The sequence below is a fragment of the Mus caroli genome, chromosome X (genome assembly GCF_900094665.2).
Source record: "Mus caroli chromosome X, CAROLI_EIJ_v1.1, whole genome shotgun sequence".
Classification (NCBI taxonomy): Eukaryota; Metazoa; Chordata; class Mammalia; order Rodentia; family Muridae; genus Mus; species Mus caroli.
This window is the reverse complement of record NC_034589.1, coordinates 133,105,471-133,125,174: the sequence shown is the minus strand read 5'-3', so window position 1 is coordinate 133,125,174 and position 19,704 is coordinate 133,105,471. Positions and strand designations below refer to the sequence as shown.

The window sequence follows — 19,704 nt, the reverse complement described above, 5'->3', positions numbered from 1 at the left end:
AAAAAAAAAAAAAAACACTAAAACCATTCAGTTTTAACTGACAATATAACATTTAAAAGGCCAGGATGAGATAGTATTAAAGATAAAAGAGAACTTTGGGAAGTGGGCATATAAAGAAGTAGGAAGTCTATTTTATTTCATTGTTATATATAAAAGAGTAACTTTATAGTTTCCCATACTGATTATTTACTAAGTAGAATTACATATAGAAGAATAAACCAATAACATATAAATGGCCCAAGTGGAGAAGTTAAAGAATAAAAAACATGATATATAGAAAATAATAGCAATCTGGCAGCAGTAAGTTATTTCATACCAATAACTGACTTAAATACATATTGCTAATGTTTTCCTATTAAAGGCAGAGATTAACAGAACATCTGTTTAAAAACATGATTCAAGTGTGTACTATTTTGATCCAAATGTTAGAAAAACATATCATATAAGTAGCTAATAAAATTTAGCCTGGATATGAATACTAAGAGGATAAAATGGACTTTGAGTGATAAAAGTCATAAGAGACAAAAAATAGTATATATTTATAAGGGCATCTGACCATCAAGAAAACTTGAAAATTACAGGCAATGGAGACCTAATATCTAAAAAGCAGGGTTTGAAGGGGAAATATGTATCCAGATACTAACAGTTGAAGACTTTAATGTTCCACTTTCAGTATGTATAAAACAGGATGAAAACCAATAGGGAAATAAAGGACTTGAACAAATACTCTAAGTCAAATATAAAAGATGTACAGGCAGACCCACCAGATATTGAAAATCTGGTTCGGTTACAGGAGTAAAATAAAATGCACAATAAAGCAAGTCACATGAATTGTTTTGTTTTCCACTGCACATAAAAGTGATATGTATGGAACACTGTAATCTAATATGTGAATAAAATATTCTATCTTTCAAAACATATATATTTCAGAAATGCAGCTTGGTCTTCATGTGGGTCCCCTAACCACTGGAGCAGGGGCTGTTCCTGACTCTGCTGCCTGCCTATGGACCTTGGTCCCCTAACTGGGCACCTTGTCTGGCCTCAGGGAGAAAATGCACCTAGTCCTGCAATGATTTGAGGAGCTAGGGGAGAGAGTGGTGAAGAAGTAGGTTGGGGGATAATACACAGAGGAGAAGGGGAGGTAGAAGTGGGGATGATCTGTGTGAGCAGGTACTGGGAAGTGAGGGAAGGCTGATAGTGGGATGTCAAATAAATAAATATATTTTTTAAATATATGAGTTACAATAAAAATGTATATATTTCCATTCAAAAAGTCTTCATTACTAAAAGTACTAATGAACACCCAAGCCTTTAACACAGCATTAGGTTTTGTTGTTAGTGGAAGATGATGCTTACAGACTATGGCTGATGAACAAAGTTGTCATCTCTGGGATAGTATTTTAACATAAGACAACAAAGAAAGTATGTACTGTCAATTACCTATTGCTTTCAAGATTTTTCTGCAGCATGTGATGCTATTTGATTCTACTTAAGGGAGAAATTTCAAAACTTGGAGTCAGTCCTCACAAACTCAACTTCAGCTTTGTCAACTAGCTTCACACAATATTCCAAATTCTGCATGGTCATGGAAACCGTATGTAGATTCCATTACAGTAAATTATGTTCTTTGCTCATCTATAAGAAGCAGTTCCTCGTCCACATCAAAATTTTATCATGGGATTTTAGCTTTGTTGATATTTCTACCACATTTACAGGTACTTCCTCAACTGAAATCCCTGGAAAATCATCTGTGATGGTTGGAATCAATATGTATTAAGTTACTGTTATTGTTGATATATTAGACTCCTCTCATAAATTATGCTACATAAAAATATTAGCACTGGTTACTACACAATGTTACGAGATGTATATGATAAATATAATGCCTAAATAAGGGCAAATGTTCTCCCTCTTTATATATTAAAAATAATTTTTCTTCCTTTCAAAGAAAATATACTACATTGTTCACATTATTCATTATTTATAGCCACTTTACTTCAATAAAAAAACTACCTTTTTGTTGTTTTGGTTTTTCAAGACTGGGTGTCTCTATCTCTAGAAGACTAGGCACATCTTCTCCCACTGTCTTTGGCTGTTCTGGTACTTGCTCTATAGACACCAGGCTGGACACAAACTCAGGAATCCACCTGCTTCTGCCTTCTGTGTGCTGGGATTAAAGGTGTGCATCACAACTCTTGGCTACTATTTCACTATTTCTATCAAGCATGAGTTTACCGGATTCACACTTTTCATTTTGTTTTATTGGTTATTTTATTTATTTACATTTCAAATGTTATTCCCCTTCCCCACCCCATGCTTCTATGAGGGTACTCCCCCATCCCATCACCCCCTCCTGCCTCAGCGCCCTAGCATTCCTCTACATTGGGTCAAATTTTCACTTTCTTTATGAACTTTTTCCTTGTACATCCAATATGACTACCTATTTGGCACAAGACTTCCAGTTTTATCTCATGTCAGTTCAGAAATTTTGGAATGGGGTTACCTTTTTTTTGTTTTAATTTTGACTTAGGGTCTCCTGCAGTACTCCAGGCTGAACTTGAATTCACTATGTAGCCTAATGTGGTTGTCCTCATTACCCTCCTTCATTTGACCAAGTTCCATGGTTATAGGTTTGTGCCACCATATCTGGTATGGGATAGTGACTCACTGTGTAACCTAAGTGGACCTTAAACTCTTATAGCTGATTTCAAACTCATAATACAGTTCTCCTGCTTCAACTATTTAAATACTAGAATTATCAGCATGCTTTACCATATCCAGATTCTATTGCAGCTATTAACAAATCTTTCTCATTAAGTTTAGCATTTGTAGGATTTTTAAAAATTTTTGAGTGATATGCATCTGAATACTTAGAGGCCATTATTGGACTTATTGGCATTATTTGATAGTTCTATACAAAAATAGAAAATCCCAAAGAGAGAAATGAGAGAATAGCTGGTCAGTAGAATGATCAGACAGCATACCACATGTACTCAGTCAATACACTATTTGAAGTGGTTATGGTTTACAGCCTCCAAAAACAACAGCCATAGTAATATTAGCCATCTATGACCACCGATCACCATGAATGTATGATAACAATGAAAAAGATAGTATACTGTAAGAACTATGAAAATATGATACAAAGACATGAAATGAACATTTGCTTTGGAGAAAGTGATGCTGATCTCATCTCAATGCATGGTTGCCACAAACGTCAACATGGGAAAAACCTAGTATCTGTAAATGTAAGTATAATAATGAATGCAAAGTACATTAGTGAAGTTCTGTAAAATGAAGTACAATGGGTTTTTTGTGTATTTTTTGTTTGTTTGTTTTTGAGGTGTAGTCTCACTATATATCTCTGGCTTGCCTGGAACTTACTCTATTGACCAGGATGTCCTCAAGATCACAAAGATCAACCTGCTTATCTTTGTCTCCCAAATGCTGGGTTTAAAGAAATGCTCCACCCACTGAGGCAGAACAGTTGTTTCCTTAAGTTCATATGGAACATTTTCCCAATAATATACGTATAAGTATATATGTATGTATGTATGTATGTATGTATATATGTGTGTGAATATGTGTATGTATATGTGTGTGTGTGTGTGTATATATATATATACATACATACATACATATACACATACACATACACATACACATACACATACACATACACATACACATACACATACACATACACATACACATACACATACACANATATACACATACACATACACATACACATACACATACACATACACATACACATACACATACACATACACATACACATACACATACACATACACATACATATACATATACATATATGTTAGAAGGCTCAATTAAATGAAACAGACAGAAAAGACACATAGCATTTTCTCTGACAACAGAATAAGCTCATGAATAACAAAAAGGTAATAGGAAATTTTGGAAATGTGTGCAGCATAAACACAGAATAAATAAAAGAACAAATCATATGGAAAAATTTTAAAATGCTCTCAAGAGGCCAATGAAGTTAAAAGTATAATTTAATGAAATTTATGTGATATACTGAAAGCAATACTTTAAGTAACACTTATATTGTAAACACATGCATTATACAAAACTCAAATTGATTAGCTAATTTATAAGTAAGGAACTAAACCTAAGAGAGGCAGAAAGAAGGAAATAATAAAGGCTGGAGTCATATAAATAAAAGAGTTAATTGAATTAACGTTAGAGAAAAAAACAAAAGCAAATTTAATTCTTTAAAAAGATTTTACATCATTTTATTGCAATGAACTCACAAATTAAACCATCATAGAGGAATGGTAAGGTAGCCACTCAAATAATTGCTCAGTCTTAAATTATGTACATATCAGTGAACTTCTATACAATTAGGATCGCCATTCAAAATCTGTGGAGCTTTGCTTCAGGTTTCACACTCTCACTAATAAATTTTTATGCAATGGGAAAAATAATGAGGAAGATGAAAATAGATAAACAATTGGCTTTACTTAACTTTAAAACATGGTCTACAAGGCAAGCTCCATGCTAAACAAGTAAAACACTGTCTCTAGAGAAATAAAATTGAGACTAGTAGTTTATCTAGACTCCCTAAGAGAGAAAGGGGAAATACTCAAATAATTAAAATCAGTAAATGAAATATGGTATATTAGTGACATACTTAAAGAAATAAAAATAACTACAAGAATAATAATGGATAATTACAGGCCAGAGATTAGATAATGAAGTTGAATTTTTAAAAATCTAGAAATCTGTAAACTATCACAAAATGAAAAGAATAGAAATTCTAAACATAACTGTAACAAATTATTGGACCTAAATCATCCTGGTGGTGGTTTGAATAAGAATGGAACCATAGCCTCATATATTTGAATATTTGGTCATCAGAGAGTGGCACCACTTGAGAAGGATTAGGAGGTATGGCTTTATTGGAGGAAAGAATGAGAGAAGAATGTCCCTGGAGGTAGACTTTGCAGTCACAAAAGCCTACAGCAGACCCAATCTCTCCCTCTCTGCCTGTAAATCAGGATGTAGAACTTTCAGTTCATTCTCCACCACCATGTTTGTCTGTGTGCCACCATGCTTCCCACTATGATGATAGTAGACTAAAGCTCAGAAACTACAAGCTCACCTCAATTAAACTTCTATAAAAATTGCCTTTATCATGGTGTCTCTTCACAGCAATAGAATAATAACTAAGATACATCCCTAAGACAAGTGGCTTAACTGTGTTGCAGCAGATGGCAAACTCTTCAAAAATTGACAATGGTCCCTAGATGATGGCTCGGTGGGAAAAAGCAACTGCCCCATAACTTGACAGCTTAGATTCAATGTCTGGGTCCAAGCAAATAGAAGAAAAGAACTTCCTGTCACATGCTCACATGCTCACATGCTCACATGCTCACATGCTCTCTCTCTCTCTCTCTCTCTCTCTCTCTCTCTCTCTCTCTCTTCTCTCTCTCTCAGCAGGTACATGCGCGCACATACACACACACACACACAAAATGTAACAAAATTATAGCAGGAAGAAATAGTCCTTACACATCTAATAAGACCATCTAATAAGACCAGTCTTAGTCTGGTACCAAAGCCAGGCAAAGATATCATAAAAACATACCATTAATACAATAATAGACAGATACCACTTGTAAATATAAATACAGAAATACTAGGACACTAAACCCAACAGCAACACACAATTTCTATTATGTATTATGACTTAGTTGGATTTGTCTTTTTAATGTGTGGCTGGTTCAGTCTAAAAAACTCAAATCCTAACAAGGAGATTAGTCAAATGACACAAAAGCTAGAGCTGTCAAAATCAATCTGAGAAATAAGTAATTCAAAAAAACTAAGCACTATTTTCATGACAGAAACATTCAACAAATTAGGAATACAAAAGAACTTCTTCAAAGTTCTAGAAAAACCTATGATAGCATCAAACTCAGTTATGAGAAACTGAAAGAATTCCTCCAATATCATGAGCACAGTGAGAATACTCATCTTTTTAGTTCTGTAGAACACTAGTCTAGACATTGTAGCCAGACAATGCCACACACACACACAAAGAAATCACATCAAAATTGGGAAAGGAAAAACTAAAACTTACAGATGGCAAGATTTTTCCCCCTTTGGTTTTTTGAGACAGGGTTTCTCTGTGTAGTCCTGGCTATCCTGGAACTCACTCTGTAGACCAGGCTGGCCTCGAACTCAGATGGCAAGATCTTATACAGTGAATGTATCTGCCAAGTCCATCAAACACATACTAGATGAAATAAACAGATAATTTGGCAAAGTTAACACATGTAAGATCAAATATGTAAATATCAGTTATTTTTATCTGTACTAGTAGTGAGCAACCTCAAAAGAAAATTGGGAAATAACTTAATACTATTAAAAGACTGTAATACTAGTGATGAATTTAACAAAGGACTTATAAAATTTACACACCACTAATAGCAATCAAAGAAAGTATAGATATAGAGGAAAGGTAACATACAATAGACTGAAATAATATTGTTAAAATAGAAATATTTCTCAAAGCTAGCTAAGAATGTGATTTGATAAATATCAAAAATTTGTTTCCTTTTTTAAGAAATAAAAATTCCTATCTCTTCAAATGTATATAAATCTGGGAAACACCCAAAAAGACAGCCCATCTTTTTATTAAAAAATGACTAAAGTTGGAGGACTAATGCAGGTTTTAGCAATCACGAGAGTCTGGCACTGGTATAAAGATAAGTATAAAGACTGGTTAAATAGAAGCAAGGATTCATAAGTAAAGCAAAATGTGTATGGCCAATTGATTTTTGAAGTGTCTGGACCAGGCTAACTTTACTTTTGACCAAGAGGTGTACTAGGATGAGCAGACATCCCAACTGATTTTTGATAAGGTAACAAGATTGCTCAAAAAAAAAAAAAAAAAAAAAAACACAATTGTTTCTTTAACAAACAACTCAGGGACAATTTTATATCCACAAGCAAAAGTATAAGGTTGAATCCATACCTCTTACCCTACATTAGAAGCAGTTAAAGTGAAGACCATACCTGCCATTCCCAGAGCTACAGGGCTAGCAGTCACAGATCAACAAGACCTAATCAGAGTTTGCCTTATCGACAATTACTGTTGCCTAACCTCATGAAAGATCCTTTTTCAGTGAGCCAGTGTTTGTTTAGATTCTGTGATTCTATAACTCCACTTTCCATATTGGCTCAGGGCAGTTCCACGTGCATTCTCATTAATGGAGAGCAGAAGGAAGACCTTAGGTAAGCCATTAACTGTGTTTTTGTTTACATTTCTTTTGTGAAACCTAATGGCTTTTTAACTGAATAGCTTGTGCCTTGATTATAGGGTTCCTGTTCTGCTATAAGCATGAAAATCCCTTTGAAAATAAAATATATTTTCAATTAGAGTCATTCATGGCCCCAATTCAAGCAAAATTTTCATTAAAGAAATAATTAGCCTTGGCAAGAGGATTATATCTTATGAATGTGCAGTCTAAATGTGGTAATTGTTACATGTGTTGGTCTTTACAAGTGACACATTTCTACATATTTATATGCTATTGGTTAGGAGTTGTCCAAAGCAAGAAATGCAATCCTGACTCACCAGGACCTTATTTTGTAAAGCAAAAGCTTGCTCAGCTGATTAAAACAAATATTCCACACTTCCTCCTGCATTTTGCTTTGCATAATTTCTGATCAGAGCCCCACAGTTCATTTTAGTGTTGTTTGACTTCCTGGGGCAGAGTCAGTGCTGGGTGTTAAAACCTACAATCACACCAAGACACTTTTTCAACACTCCACCGTATTTTAAGAATAACCTCTTATTACATTTTGTTCCATTTCCTTTGCCTTTGTCATTGTTGAGATTTTCTCTAGCAGGCAGATAGATAGTTAGGAGCTGCGTCCTTGAAAACCAACATTTGCTTTCAACTTGTTCAATTGATGGCAGTCTTCATAATGTTCTGGTCATTTTGATGCTAGGCACATTGTCAAGATACAAGCACCATATATAGAATAGTCACAAGAAATTTCGTGTTGGATTATAGTAAATTGCAAGGCAAAGACCTAACTCTCTAGTGCAGAATGTTAATGCAAAAGTCACTGTTTGGGGACAGATAGCAAAATGAAGAGAAATCTAAACTAATTTCAATCCAGAAACTGGTTATTTATGAAAATCAATAAACTTTTCTTTGGGGCAAAATAAAAGCCATTATGCAGGAGCTATTCCTTAAAGCTCTTTGCTATAACCAACACACCAACAGTAGTGTGTACTTACCAAAAGGTAAATGATAATGTGAAAGTAACAATGCTAAAAAACAATTCAGTCATTCGTTTAAATTGATTACTTTGTAGAGGTCTATTTGTTTTTCTCCGAAATATTCTATATTTTCTAGGATTCTGTATAATACAAGGTGTGGGCGTGCCATGTGGGTAGAGCTGAGATGTTCTTTAAAGTAGGATACTACCTTAAATGACAATAGTTGTTGAATGGAGGTGATTTGTAGCTTTGATCCCATCTAGACACATTTTCTTTATCTTGAAAGGGGAGAGGATCAGCTTGCTATTGCAAGCTAGTGTAGACAGCTGAACAGCACTGCTAAACATCCTTCAATGAACAATACATCTCTACAACAAAGAATCATTGAGCTTCGAATGTGAACAGTATCAAGGCCAAGAAACTCTAACACACATTGGCAGACCTACTCTTTGGGCTCCTCGCATCAATTTTTTTGTTTGTTGGTTTGGTTTGGTTTTTGGTTTTTCTGAGACAGGGTTTCTCTGTATAGCTCTAGCTGTCCTGGAACTCACTCTGTAGACAAGGCTGGCTTCGAACTCAGAAATCCACCTGCCTCTGCCTCCCAAGTGCTGGGATTAAAGGCGTGCGCCACCACCACCCGGCTCTCGCATCAATTTTTGTCCATGATCCTCCACTAAATTTGGATCTACATAATGCCATGTACCACTGCAGGCAGGGCTGTAAGAAAAGAAAGGGTACCTGAATTGTTAAGTCACACCTGCAATGTGGCAGCCATAACTGTCAGGAAGTTTGAATACAAGTGTGGAGTTCATGAGTCAGATAGTTGCTTTCAGTTTGGCTTTGAAACTTTTTTATGAATGTGGCCTTTTATTGTAAATGACCCTGGGAAATTTCAACAGGAATATTATCTCAGCCACCAAGTAGGAAAGTGAAATATTATCATATCTACTGAGAACATGAGCCAACCCTTCCCAAGGCTGTCAAGGAGCCCAAGTTAGCTTCTCACATTAAGAGAGCCTCCACTAAGTATGTTCTGGAACTTGTAGATTCTAGAGTGTTGAATTTCTTTTTGATATGTCTTTTTTTTTTCTTTTTTCAAGAATTTGTGTGTGTTAATCTGGAAGAGTTTAGAGGATGGGATAGGGGCAGAATGAGGCAGGCTCAAATAAAGACATTTTGGTCTTAACCACATTCCACAGAGAAAACACCAAAAGTTGGAGGGACACCTAATTCCTACATGTTAAAGACAATCTTCACAAGTAGAGAACCTTTGATTAAAACAGCTCTGAAGAGCAGGGCTTTCCTTCTCCCTGAGTATGCTGGGCTTGGAGAATAAACTGCAGCTGCACTGAATGTTAGCCAAAAGAAGTTGGAGCTCCCAAAGTCTTTTCTACTTACCTTAACCGCATACCAAAGAAAGGAGTCTCTTAATTATCACACAGGTCTTCCTTGCGTAGAAAGCTGCATTTAAGAGTTTGCTGGGTCACAGTAAAAGTGCCTAAGAACAAAAGGGAAAGGCAGAAAGGTCTCAGAATCAAGCATATTTTTAAAAACGACCACCCCACCCCACCCCCAAGTCAGGTTTTAGAAGCACTTCCTGGAGCGTTTAAACAGTGTAGCCAGGGAAGGTTTACCCTCACCCTTGCCAGGCTTCAGACTCTTAAATCCCTCAAAGTAGTACTTTTCTTCAATGGCTGCCTTCCACACAAAACCTTAATACTACAAGGTACTGGACCACCTCCTTGCTAGGGGATCAAAGGACAACAGGAAAGCTTTTCTTAGTGACCCAACAGGAAAGTTGCTAGCTCTCCCACCAAACATGAGCAATCTAGCAAAAGAGGAGCTGTAATGGAAACCCTCAGCTGTTTAGGCAGGAGAAGCAGTTCTGGCTTTTTCTGAAAGTCTGCTCAGGCTCACAGTGTTGTGTTCCAGGCGACAGCGGGAAGTACAGCTGAGCGTTTTAAAAGCTTGGGCTGTTCAGAGAAGGGGCAGAGGGGAAACTGTGAAGTCTGGGGCACTAGCTTAGCATCCAGGAAAGCGGCGTTTTGCATGCATTTCATTTTCCAGAAAGAGCAGGGAAAAGACACAAAGCAGAGATCTGGACCGTGGGGTGGGGAGTGTCTTGAGAAGCTGCAGGCTAAGGCACCTAAGTGCCTGTAGGTTGCTGCAAGTAGGAGTCTCAGATTTGCGGTGGGGGTGGGGCCATTCAGCAGGTTACAGGAGGGGCTTTAAAAGATTGGGATTTGGAGACCTTCCGAACAGGCAAGAGGTGCACGGGCAGTGAGAAATGAACAGAGAGGTGTGTCAAGTGACCTGAAGACACAGAGCTCTAAGAGTCTCACAAGTGTCCAGTGACAGGACCCTTCCCCCACTGCCCTCCCCAGATACTAAGCAACTTGGTACACAAGAATATCACTCTCTGTTTCAATCTAGCCTGCATCTTGCGCTCCAGGGCTGCCTGTACCAGGTTAAACTGGATCTGACAGAGATAGAAACCGGCTCCAAAAGGTGCCAGGTCCCCGACGATACAGAGCCCCCTGTTTCACTGTCCCGCGGGTCACAGGCCCTCGCTCCCAATTGATCAACTCCTCTTTCCCCAGGATGACCCACATAGTACAGGCGCCACAAGCACACAGCCCGAGTTGAGATGGACTGGTAGGGGTCACTGTCCAAACCAGAAGACACTTGGGTAACCGGGTAAAAGGGAGGTTCAGTAAAGCAAGAGCCAGAGGCGCTCCTGTACTCGCTCCCCTCACCCGCTCTCTGCCTCCCCTCGCCCCTCGGGTCTCTGCCACCACCCAGGGGAGGGGGAGGCTTGGGGAAACCAAACGAACGAAACAGAAATTTCCGTACCGAGGGGGGAGAGATGAGATGGTGGGACGGGGCAGCGGGGGCTGACTTGGGGCTGCGGCTGCGGCTTGCGGCTTCTTTCCACCCCTGGCCACCGAGCTACAGAGCGGGCAGGAGCGGCTGCCCCTGCAGGCTGCCCCGTCCTCCTGATTGCCCTCCCCCCTGCCCGCCTTCCCCGCCCCGCCCGCCTCTGCTGTGAGGCTACCGCCAGCTAGGCTTTGGCCAGGGCTGGGGGGGGTGAGAGGTGCTCTCGCCTATCTCTCTCTCTCTCTCTCTCTCTCTCTCTCTCTCTCTCTCTCTCTCTCTCTCTCTCTCTCTCTCTCCTCCCTCCCTCCTTCCTCCTTCTCCCCTCCTTCCCCCCCCTCTCACACACACACAAACACACACACACCCCACAACCGCGACGGGTTCTCCACAGCTCTCAGCCACCCCCCAAAAGATAGAAAGGGAGACAAGCAGCAGATAAGAACCTGCAGCAGATAGAAGGGAAAAAGAAGAGCTCAGGGTTGGACATTTTGGGATCTAGGGGTGGGGAGGAGAAAGGGAGCGCGCCTCCTTGATTTTTCCCCTCCCCACCCCTCTTATGCTTTTCTCTCCCCTTGGCTGGTATAGGGTTTTCCAAGCAGCAGCAGTAGGGGACAGAAACCTTTAGTCTAGGAAAAGGGGTTTGGAGAGGTGGCCAGAGCTCCCATCAGCTACCTAGCTTGAGGGCGCCTGTGTGAATGCGGTTCCCCCACACACACCCCTCCACACACACTCATCTTCCTACCAGGGTGTCTGCTATCCTCAATTTCCCGGTGTCGTCTTTGGCTTCTTCCCCTTGCTCTTATTGTTTGTGGCTTGCTGCGTGAAGGGGTGCGTGTATGTGAAGGGTCTCAGGTTGAGAGAGAGAGCGCTAAGGGGGGACAAGTGAGAGAGAAGAGAGAGAGAGAACCCGGCAGGAGCACACCGGGCAGTCAAGGGAAGAGAAGAGTTTCGGGCACTGGCGGAGGCAAAAGGTGAGGAGGTCTGGCCAGTCAGAGGGAAGTTTGGCAGTAACTGAAGAGCAAAGAAGGAAGCCCAGGTGGGAGTCAGTCCTTGGGTTCCTCTCAGCATCCTGATTCCTTCACCAGTACTCAACCACCCACCCACTCGGCAGCCTCCAGGCCCGGGACTGTCCCAGGCGGCTGCCGCTTGCGCGGCGCTGAAGAGGAGTCCAGAAAGGTTGCCACACCACGCGCCGGGGTGCACGGACTCCAGACAACACAAATCTGAAAAAAGCACACTTGGCCTGGGGTAAGTTGACAAATGGCACCGGTGCTGTCCTATTTGTTGTTACAGAGCTGCAGGGAAATGAAGCTTGAAAGAAGGTGCTGAGATTCTGTGGGTTGGAAAGGGGCTGGCTGGCTGGCTGTGGGCTGGGGTGGTGGGACACAAATGGAGGCCAGCAACAGATTGTTTTGGAACACCTGGAAGAGCCGGTGCATGGATGGAAGGAGCCTTAGGAGATTTAGGACAGGATACTCTTGGCACCTACCAAAACCATCGTTTTCATGAGCAGTGTTCTGAATCAGAGCCTGGATAGTGAATTAGTATGATTTTCTGGGGTAAATATAATGCCCCCAGCCCAGCCCTGAGAAAGCCTGCTCCTAGGCATCTTCAAAATGGGTCTGAGATTAGTGTGAGAATGGAGATACTCAGTCTTCAAGGACAGTCCTTCAACTGCAGAGAGCCAAGAAGCTGATACATGAGGGCTCCTGGAGCAGAGCTTCCATTTACCTTACTGGGTTTGTAACCTTCACACTTAAGAGCTGGCCAGTTTAGTTTACCTGGATTCCTTTAAGGAGCCCAGAAATACACAATTGGGGCCATCAGTCAGATATATGCTCTAAAGTGGCCACTTCCCTGCACCGTATGTAATGACTGGAGCAAACAGTCTCCATCAGGTTCCACTTAGTCAGGTTCTGAGCTGAATTCACAGTTCCTAGCCTTTCTGCTTGGTCTGGGAGAAAGACTGGGAGGAGGTCTTTTTTCCCTGTTGGCAAGGTGGGATATTTGGACTGCAGCTATGCACCTGGTGATAGCCAAGTGTTTAAGCAGTGTAATCACTCCCTTATGAAAAACCTGGAGCCGGGAAACCAGCCTGGAAGACAGAATCCCTGAACTTTACCCGAGTTGATTGTATGAGTAGGAGAGGAGAGGCAAAGACTAATCAATAGTGCTCTATCAGAGATGGTGTGTGTTTTCCCTGGCTTCAAATGAGTAATAAATACTATATTCATATGGCACCCAGAACCACTTGTCTTTTGCAATATAGTTATCTTCTTGGTATTTAGCTGGAATTACATGTTGATATGTCATCCCATTATGCATGCCCAATTGCCTAGTGGTTGTTTCTTGGCTTTGAGGGTGTTCTACAGATGATCTGTATCATTTCTCATTCCCCATCAAGTCTTACAAGTTGAGATTTAAAGGATGTCAAATGGTGCCTTTCACTGGTCTTGAAAAATCTACTAAATTAAAAGGCATGGTAGTACATTTACATAGTACCAAGTTACTTTCAAAGCAAATGTTTAGGCTGAGAAAAGGAGAAGAGTAAAAGTCCGTGAGTTGGAACAAAGAACTGAATGAATAGCACCTGAAGCTCGTGGTTTAGTCCCATGGCCATGGAGTTTTCATAAACTGTACATCTATATTCATAAACTAAATGTATGGGGTTCTACATTTATGTCTAGATACAGTGATTTGGTTCTGTTGTGTGTGTATATACTTGTTTAAAGACTTCAGCTGACCCCACACAGCCTGGGGCCTGTGTTTGTGTAGAAGAGGGAGGGGGCTGAACGTGTGCTTTCATAAGCATCCGGGCTCATTAATTAAACTTTCTATTTATTAGATGCTACTGAGATATAATGAATTACCTCCTTGGCAAACAAGGGAAAGAGATTCTGCATGCAGTGGAACTGTTTATGTTGTATCAGGCAATTTGGTCTAATGCATAGTGCCGAGAGACAGACTGAGAATCACTCAGGTACAATCTGAAAAGGTCCCCGTGCTGTTACTTTTCTCTGTTCTGACAATTTCTTAGGGAAAGCACAAGCAAATATCTTCTTGGATAGATGAAAATTGCAAGGACAAGATTACAGATTAGTCGAAAAGAACCAACAGCTTCATGCTTAGGGGAGGACTCAGTAGGGATGAACGTAAGGTGTTAGATATTTACTCTGTTCTTGGTTATGTGAGTATCCAGCTGCTGAAATTCTCCTGACCTGTGATTACACAAGGGACAAAGAGATAGGAAACTGCAGGATTTCAAACCAATATAGACACAGCTTCGTTGACACAGATTCACCTGGCTTTAGAATAAGCTTCAAGAGCAGACACGGATCATATAATAGCTGCCATCCTTTCCAGATATAAAATCTGTAATTTTGAGTCTATTCATTATAGAACTAACAACTAAATGGCACACAGAACCACGGATTGCAGGGACAAGAAATCAAAGATTTGGAATAGGAAAAGGAGGAAAGGAATAGGAGAACCAAAGATGTTTGGAAACACATGGAAAGAAAAGCATCCAGGTGTTTGCTTTGGCTTGAAATGGAATTAGTTCAGAAAATCACCTCAGATGTGAAGTGCTGTAAAACTGCCGGCAATTTGCCTTGTAAACACTGAGTAAACAGTAAGAAAATTCCTTAGAACCAGGAAATTGGAGACATTGGAGTACGAGTTAAGTGTTGTCATCCCCTTTCACTCTTTAGCATGCTCTGTTCCAATCTGCTAGCCATTCAGGTGTATAATTATCAAATGAATATTTCAAATGTGTCACAATACTTCTAGCCTGCCTGGTTCCAAATATTCTAATTTGTCTTTCGCCTGACTCTATTGCTGAGTAAAAGAAACAAACCATTTCTGACTGATCTACTTCTGCAAAGACTTCTGTTCTTAGCTGACAACACCACTCTGTTCAGATGTCTCTTTCTAGCTGACTGGAATTAGGGGGTGGGGGCTCATCCTACTTCAAGAAGTGCCCTGTGCCCCAAGATGCCACTAACTTAATTCTGCTCAGTCATTTTCCATGTTTTTAGGGACAGGTGTGACAAACTTCGCAGTCCTGTTTCAGAAATGATGCCAGTCTAGGCAGAAGCCCTCGCTTCTAGAGCTTTGGAGGTGATGACCCTTTGTACCATCCCGTCTTAATCTCTTTCCTCTGTCAATGGGCTCCTCAAGCACTTTGTCCAATGACACTAGCAAACCCATCCTGCCAGCAAGAAATGATTCCTAGATGACTCAGCTGTGGTTTCATGAGCAAACATGCGTTTTACATCATCCTCAACTGAGTGAGAACAGATTATTTAAAATAAATAAATACAAGCTCACAGAGCTGAGCAAAATTGCAGTTCACTGGGTCAAGAGAGTTTGGGAAATGCCTCTGATTTGGTCCTTCACTTATTATAGTTGTCCCTTAGATTCTGACAGCTAGTGAGATTATCCCAGCCATTTTCCTTAGCAAAAGCAAGATAAAAATGATGGTGTGAAAGAGACAGGTGTCATATCCTCATTTCCCTTATAGAAATCAGGACCTAGAGAATAGAAATAGCTTGCTTAGATCATAAAACTAGCTAGTGGCAGAGCTAAAACAAGAACGCAGAACTATCTTCTAAGACTGAAGAACTTCAATAAAGATCTCTGGAGGCTCTCCCAAGAAATTGATTGGACTCTAAAACGTAAATTTACACTCATTATTCTACTTCCTTTCCATAGCCACAGTTATATGTTTTATTTAAATATTATACCTAGTTTGTTTTGATTGAGACAATGCCTTACTATGTAGCCTAGTGTGACCTTGAACTCTCAATCCTCCCTCTTCAACCTTGTTAGTACAGAGATTCCAGGCATCCTTTCCACAACAGCCAGCTGTTCTTGCCTTACCTCTGCAACTTATCACTTATCACCTCTGGAAACACACACAGAGCCTGTTGAGATGTTTTAGCTGCTGAAGCCCCTTGCCAACAAACCTAACAACTCAAGCTCAATTCTGGGACACATGGTAGAAAGAACTGACTCCTCCCACAGTTCTTCTCTGACCTGCACACACATACATGAGTATATACACCTCCAAATACACAAAATAAATACATTTAAATCACACACACAACCACACACAAGTTTTATCTTGACAGTGCAAAAAAATATTGCAAATACCCACAACTATTATTCAGGAAGGCATCAAAGCTGAAACAGCATTAACAGGTTTGTAGCCAAATAATCAGCAGAATGAGAGAATTACAGCTGTTCATGAAATAAGCAGGAGATGGTTTGCATAAAATAAATGATATAAGTAAAATAAATATAAATATATTTTTGATCTGAGCCCTCATGAGAATCTCCCATCCAGGCAAAAGATATCATATATAAATTTCTATCTAGGTTTCAATGATGATTTCTTCAAAGTGCAAGCATTTGACATATGATGAAAAATACATTGTTCTATCAACAAATTTTACAAAGGTGAGCAACAGCAAAAATTAATGCCTACATGGTATGTATTTATTTGCCATTTTCCATTCAGTATCTCACTTCAACTTTTCTCAAAAACATCATGAAATTAGTTTATTATCATTTCTGCTTTGTAGATGAGACAGTAAGTAGCTGAAGCTCAAAAGAATGATGCAATATGCCCATTTTATAAACGTTAATGACTTAGGTATGAACTATACCCATCACTACTTCATCCTTACCCACAGTAATACCTACTTGCTCATTTTACTCACTTGTAAAATACAATATGTATAATACAAGTAAATTCTAATAAAATCACTATGCATTCACCTTTGTAAAGACTTGATTGCCATGTGTAATTTGGATCACTTAATCGTCAAGACAGGGGCAGACCACAGTATCTGAGCGCTGGCCTTTTGATGTGTAAGGCATTCAGCTTCTGTTGGAATTGAGGTGGCCCAACACATTTTCACTTTTCAAACAGATGAGATTACTGTGGCATTAGTAATCTTAGACCATTCAGATAGTTAACTTTTAAGATTTCTAAGACCATAGTAATAAATACACATTTTAGTAAATTGTTGAACATCTGGATATTAGTTTTCTATTTCTACTACAACAAATTACCATGCCCTTATTAATCTAGTACTAGTTATTAATTTAAGAGTTTAGATTTATTCTTGTTCTCATCATTTAATAATTCAGTATATCAGGAATCTTCTATGAAGCTCACTGGGCTAAAATTAGGGGATCAGCAGGAGTACATTCTCTTTTGGGCATTCTTGTGGGGGAAAATCAGTTCCCTCGTTTCTACAGGTTGTCTTGGCACAGTTCACTTCCTTGAGTGTAGGACTGAGACCCAGAGTGCTTTGATAACATTCAAGGGAAGTCTGTTCTCACTAGTAGAGGCCATTCACTTTCCTCAGTCTCCTTCAAAGTCAGTGAGAGCAAGCTGAATACCATCACATTCAGAAACCTCTCTTCTTGATTTGTGTCTCTGACTCTTCTCTCCTACTTTATTTAAAAGCTGATTTACAAATGATATTTATATGAAAATAGAAGTAATATGGGATGTTTTTACTTTTGTGTACATTGGGAATTGATCAACTGAAGGTGATTAGTACACACAGCCCCTTGAACTTCTTTCATATTTGTATGGTAAGTACAATCTAAGTCAGCTTTTCTAACTAATGATTTTAAGATGTATAATGCATTACTGTTTCTTAAATCCACCTTGAGTTGATGAAGGGGTGTTATATTGATTCTTTGCAGAAAATTCAGAATTATCTCAATAGTTGAAAGTCAACTAGTTAGTAATTGAATGCTATGTGAAAAGGCTTCTTGGCATGTAACATAACACAATTACAGGCTCCGAGTATAAAAGTATTGGTGTGTTTGGGAGACTACATCCTGTCTAGCACAATCTTTTATGTACTGAGTAGTATAATACAAGATATTAAATGAAATGTTAAATAATTTATCAAATACTATTAAGTGACCATAATGTATTTGGGAAGCATTATTCCCATTCAACTGATGAAGGAGAAACAGTAAGTTACATTTTATGTATATTACATGGATATTAAATTGGACAGATTATAAATACATCTCTCTTCCTTTACATCTTACATTTTCCTGTTTGGCCTACTTTGATCATTGTGATTCTTTTTTCTGTTGTTACTTGGGGTTATACTTTAATCATGGTTTTCCTTTCCATAGTTTTAGTTACCAGTCACCAACTGCAGTCTGAAAATATTAGCTGTAAAATTACAAAAATAAATAATTCATAAAATTTTAATAATATACTCTTCTTAGTAGTTTAATGGAATTTATTCTGTCCTGATCCATTCTGGCCAGGACCTCCATCATCCTTCTCTGAATGTATTAACACTACATACAGTATTACACCATTAGTCACTTAAGTGTCCATCATAATACCAGATATAGCACAGTGCTCATGTATAAGTAACATTTATATCTTAGCCAACATCACTGCACAATTCCTATGGCAATCACCATATTTCATATTACCACATAGAAATTTTACCATCTTATATTGTCACAGGAATAAACATGAATATACTACAACAAAATATTTTGAGAGACAGAGACAATGTACACATAATTTACATCATAGGACATTATAGATGTTATAGTTATTCTATTTTATAATTCACTGTTGATACCAGTCTCTTACTGTATCTATATTGTAAGTTTTTAAGAAGGCAAAAATTATTCATGTACTTCCTTAAATTTTTTTAAGATTTATTATTTTATGTACACTAATCTCTGTATGTGCACCACATGTGTGTCTAGAGTCAAAGTAAGTCAGAAAAGAGCATCAGATTTCCCAGTACTAGAGTTACAGATGGTTGTGACCTACCATGTGGGTTTTGGGGAGGAACTAGAACTTGGGTTCTCTACAAGAGCATCAAGTGCTCTTAAACACTGAACCAACTCTCCAACAATCTCTAACTTATAATCTTAACTTTATCATACATGAATATGTATGAGAAAAAAACAGAATAGTATACAGTTTAGTTCTGTCTACAGTTTCAGACATCCACCAAAGGTCTTAGAATATATTGCCCCATGGATAAAGGGATTATGAATGTTATGCATCACTATGAGTTAGCTACCTAACAGGAAGCAGCTTAATGAAAAGTAGGTTTATTTGGGTTCATGATTCAAGATGATTTCTGGTGAGGAAGGCACTGTGGCTATGTAGAAACAGGAGCATGTGGCAGCTGTTACTGCAAAGAGAAAGACATGGATGCTAGAAAAACACCAGGCTTTCTGCTTTATCTTTTCTTATTCAGTTGGGGTCCTCAATCTATGGAAAACTGCACCTGTATTTTGGGCTATTTTTTCCCCTCCTCAGTGAAATCTCTGGAAGTGCCTTCCACATCATGCCTATAAGTATGTATTGTAGGTAATTCTTTTTTTTAATATTTTTATTACATATCTTCCTCAATTACATCTCCAATACCATGCCAAAAAACCCCCATACCCTCCCCGACACACTTCCATACCCACCCATTCCCATTTTTTTGGCCCTGGTGTTCCCCTGTACTGGGGCATATAAAGTTTGCACG

At 39.0% G+C, this 19,704-nt stretch overlaps 2 protein-coding genes across 2 annotated transcripts in view; one reads left to right on the top strand and one right to left on the bottom strand.

Moving 5' to 3' along the window:
• Window positions 1-11,279, bottom strand: part of Rtl4 (retrotransposon Gag like 4) — a 400,789-nt gene extending 389,510 nt beyond the window's left edge. The window contains exons 1-2 of the mRNA XM_021153887.1: window positions 11,135-11,279; window positions 9,680-9,779 (exon numbers count right to left, since the gene is read on the bottom strand). The gene's annotated coding sequence lies outside the window, so the exon portion shown is untranslated. The remainder of the gene's footprint in view (window positions 1-9,679; window positions 9,780-11,134) is intronic.
• A 264-nt stretch (window positions 11,280-11,543) lies between these two features.
• The window catches only part of Trpc5 (transient receptor potential cation channel subfamily C member 5), a 286,364-nt gene continuing 278,203 nt past the window's right edge, over window positions 11,544-19,704 (top strand). Inside the window, exon 1 of the mRNA XM_021152996.2 lies at window positions 11,544-12,406. The gene's annotated coding sequence lies outside the window, so the exon portion shown is untranslated. The remainder of the gene's footprint in view (window positions 12,407-19,704) is intronic.